The sequence below is a fragment of the Amblyomma americanum genome, chromosome 1, assembly GCF_052857255.1.
Source record: "Amblyomma americanum isolate KBUSLIRL-KWMA chromosome 1, ASM5285725v1, whole genome shotgun sequence".
Lineage (NCBI taxonomy): Eukaryota > Metazoa > Arthropoda > Arachnida > Ixodida > Ixodidae > Amblyomma > Amblyomma americanum.
The window spans coordinates 486,447,618-486,451,924 of record NC_135497.1 but is presented as its reverse complement, the minus strand read 5'-3'; the positions used below and the strand labels follow the sequence as shown (position 1 = coordinate 486,451,924).

General features: G+C 45.8%; 1 non-coding gene across 1 annotated transcript; it reads left to right on the top strand.

Moving 5' to 3' along the window:
* The first annotated feature begins 1,072 nt into the window (after window positions 1–1,072).
* LOC144116579 (U1 spliceosomal RNA) lies at window positions 1,073–1,235 on the top strand. Its single transcript, XR_013311907.1, has one exon. It is a non-coding gene; the product is annotated as a U1 spliceosomal RNA (small nuclear RNA).
* The last annotated feature ends 3,072 nt before the right edge of the window (window positions 1,236–4,307 follow it).

Sequence of the window (4,307 nt, the reverse complement as noted above, 5' to 3'; positions counted from 1 at the left end):
TGTGCGGTTGTTTTGGCTTGTGTTACGTGCGTTGAACGTGAGAACGCTTTGTTTTGTAGTCAAAATGCCATTGATTTTTTGTCTGTTCACATGTTTCTGTTTTTGTCATTATTTTATGCCACAAGCATGCTGGAAGGCTTCGGAACTGCGGGATATGCTGTAAATCAATAGTTAAGATCTGTAATATGGAAGTTCAAACCCAAAAGAGGCAGTAAGAGCGCTGAAGAGGACAGAGAACCAAGGAGGATTGATCTGCTAGTCGAAATGAAGGTTATCTATGGCTTTGTAGGGTTTAAGGTCCCAAAGCGACCCGGGCTATCAGGGACCCCGCAGTAAAGAGCTCCAGATCATTTAAACCACATGGGGTTCTGCACCATGAACTGGCATCGCACAGCAAAAGGGGATCTAGTATTACGCCTCCATCGAAATGCGACGGTGGCAGCCGGGATCGAACCGACTCCGAGGCGGATCAGGATAGCTTTTATATATTTAATCCCAAATCTCTGGCTAAAATTATATTTCCGCAGGGATAGCACGAATAGCGTTAGACATGCTTGCGCCTGGAAAATATTTAAAAGCCTAAGCCGATTCTTTCTCTATCGAAGTAAATTGTGCAATGCCGTCCTTTTTTTAATAAAGTCAATATTCACAAATACGCCAGCTCTAAATACTACGAGACAGATATCCTGGCTCTGGCGCCTTTCAGAGCATCAATTCATATAGTTTTCTTCTTCCTCAAAAGGCGCGGCGCGCGTGCTCTTCACGCACGTGGGGCAATCGACAGCCCGAAACAACGGCATATCGAGAGTGCATGCGCTGCGCCATCAAAGCCGTCCTTCTAAGAGCGATTTGCAATGAAAAAAAATCAGAGCATTAATCAGCCACCTTTTCTGTTTCGACATATGATTTTCAGATCTTCATCGCCTAAAAGTACGTCCTACATACGTCCTATTTTATCAATACCTCGTGGGATCTTCTCAAGATACCTTTCCCCAAGCATCTGTTCTCACAGGGGAAGTGATGGTGGACGCTTTAGACCGGCCACCCAGCAATCAGCGATCCCGGTCATCTTATATTTACCGGGTGCTGGGACTTCGGTGATCAATGAGGCCGAGTCCGCGGGTGGAGGCTGGTTCATTGCATTACGGCCGGCTGAAGCCTGTCTCTTTTCCCTGTTGGGGAAGCTGTGGCACATAATTTTTGTAGTGGGGTTTCGGCGTGCGCGCCAGCCCCGGCCGTAATCAAATAAACAGAGAGATCACATGACACTTCCAGTTTTCGCTGAAGGACGATGCATGCAAATCACAGATACGCTTAATTTAGGTTACATTAAAGCGCGAAGCGTAAGAAGCGCACTCCTACCCATAGCTAGGCATCCTCTGAGCGCCAGTGCGTGCTTAGCTTTATAGGTCCCCCTGCACCTGCGACGGTTAGAGAGCCATGTAATGGCATGTATATTTCTCTTACGCACTGCCATGTATGTTTCGGACGCACTGGCATGTATGTTTCTTTTGCGGTCTGTTTCCGCTGGCGTTTAGAGATTTTGATGCGAATTTGTTGTGAACACGGTGTCTCCGTGGTAATGCTGTTATGAAACTGAAACCACATTTTATGACAATATTTGGGTGAACTTCCAATCTTAATGAATTTTTGACTTTGCTGCTGTTTATTCCATAATCCATCCGGAAGGATAAAATAGTATTTATTCAAGGTGAAGCTTTGCTCTTGTACTGATAGGTACTGCAGCCACAAGTAACGAAAAGAGGTATGGAGTAAACTTAACGAAATGAACTTCGGTTATGATAAATCAACACCGAACTGTCGCTGAATTTCAAATAACACAGGTGGAATCGGTTTGCCATTTTTTTCTCGCCTATATAAAGGCACAACTTGAGGCCTTTTTGCAAGAAGTCATACATAATTCCCCGTGAATGGTATGTCCCAGGAGTCCTATGGCAGTCTGTTTTTTGTTATTTTGTTCCTTTATTCCTTCCTCAGACAATGTCTAAGAAGAGGCCAAGGATAAAGGCTTAGAGCCTGAAGAGACCTTCGCCTCTTGTAAGAAATTTTTGCAGCAACGAACAGAACTCAGGCGTAATACTTCGGCCAGCAGTAGGGATACAATGTAAACAACTCTTTCAAAGGCAAAATTGTACCGCCCTGTACATCAGTATCAAAAGATCGAACGTTGTAAGAATACGCGGGTTCTGCTGACACATCCAGGTTTGCATGCAAAGGACACAAGCAATAAAAAACATGAAGTGCGAAACCGGCAATACAAAAATCTAAACGAATATACAAGAAAAGCGAAGCCGAAAGTTCGGCGAGTTGGATAACGTTCATGACGAAAAAAATAGCGCAAACGTAAACCCGCGTCGTTCGCTTTCCGACCCTCGTGTTCTTCCTGTGCCATCTCTCCATCATGAACAAGAAAAGCAAAACTAGGACACCAGAATAATTCTGTATCCAATGGCAAGCATTTCTTACCTTACTCCATGTGTAAACCGCGGAACACGTTTTGGCGATTCAACCGATTTGGTCTCGGTCTAGTAATAACAGGTATCAATGAGTTGTGTATAAACTTAATGAATTAACCAAGAAGTTTGGTTTGGTTTATGGGGCTCTAACATCCCAATGTGACTAAGGCTATGAGAGAAACCGTAGTGAAGAGCTCCGGAAATTAAGACCACCTGGCGTTCTTTAACGTGCACTGACATCGCACAGCACACGAGCCTCTAGAATTTCGCCTTCATCGAAATTCGACTGCTGCGGCCTGGATCAAACCCGCGTCTTTCGGTCCAGCAGCTGAGCGCCATAACACTCAGCCACCACAGCGGCTAATTAACCAAGAAGTGTCTGCATTCCCATTCCAAAACACTAAAGGATTTGTACAAAACCATGTGCATTCCAGAGGTATTCAACAGCTTAGCAGACAGAAAATTTAGCTTTTGGCGACCATAATTAGTTTGCACCACAGGCGCTCTCCGTTTATGATCACGGATCGGGTATGCACAGCTGTGTTCTCTTGCAGTGATAAGTTGTTTGGTTCGATTGACCCACTGCAGCAGTTTAAAGTAGTAGACCTGGTTTGCATTTAGCATGTTGTATTTAACGAAAAGAGGCCCTGTTCGTAAGTTTCGTCCATTGGCTCGCTAGTTCTCACACAAGCGTAGCACCTTTCTTGTGGTATAGTTAATTTATTATAATTATAAGCTGTCGTCGTTCCGTCGACCTATAATCCATATCATAGTATAGAAAAAAAGAGAAAAATAAAATACCTGTTTTAAGCAGGTGGCTATCAGGTTCCTGATTGTCTAGATGCTCCCAGTTATTTGCGCCAAATCACCTTTTAATTTATTACCGTACATAGCCCATGAAACCTGTTAGCTGAACCAGTCACAATTTTTTTTTTGTTTTTTTACCTTTCATATCACAGTTCCGTCATAGGTTGCATTTATGGTTGAATAGTGTCTTCAATTTATGGGCTTTAATATTATGTACGTTGTATTACTTGCATTTGGAATCAATTTGTTATTTAAAAGCCATAGTGATAATTTAGGTAAGTATTCATTAGCAGCCTTTTTCAAGCTTGCTTTCTTTTCTCCACTGAAGAAGACATTGGTGTCATCCGCATGTAAAATTATGTCGGTAATGCCAGGGACTGAGGTAATATCATTGATGTATACTGTGACGTTCCTTTTGGAGTGTGACTTTCCTTGTGTGTGCTACGAGGTTCCGCGTTCGACGGCGCGGCGTAGACGGAGACCCAGATGACAGCGGCATCATCAATTACCCCAGCCATGCTCTTTGAGAGTGACGACCAGAACGAAGGGGTTTAAAAGCCCAACCGGACCCAACCGGACCCGCCGCCGCCGGCGCGGGGAAACGGGCTTTATCCTCCCCAATTGCCGTGGCGGTTCCAGGAGAAGCCTCCCGAGCACATCCCAGGACAAGGGACCACTTTCCCGGCCGGTGACCCGCGGGAACTGTCAGCGATCCAGAGCGCGCCTTACCTTGAGGAGCGAGTGTCAGTTGATGGATGGAGAGCGGAGGCCGGTGACCCGCGGGAACTGTCAGCGGGCCAGAGCGCGCCTTACCACAGCCGACGCTATGCGCTACCTCGTAGACAACCTTCTTTCCCTCGGACTCAACGCGTGAGGGGGGCGAGACCTTAAGTGCGGTGGTATGTTTGTGCGCCCAAGTGAAAGCCCTAGCCCCCCTCCTTCCCCTCCGGCGTGGGCGTCCTCACCCTAGGGAGTGTAGAGAAGAGGATATAAAAATCGACAAGCAGTACGGAAGAGACGCTC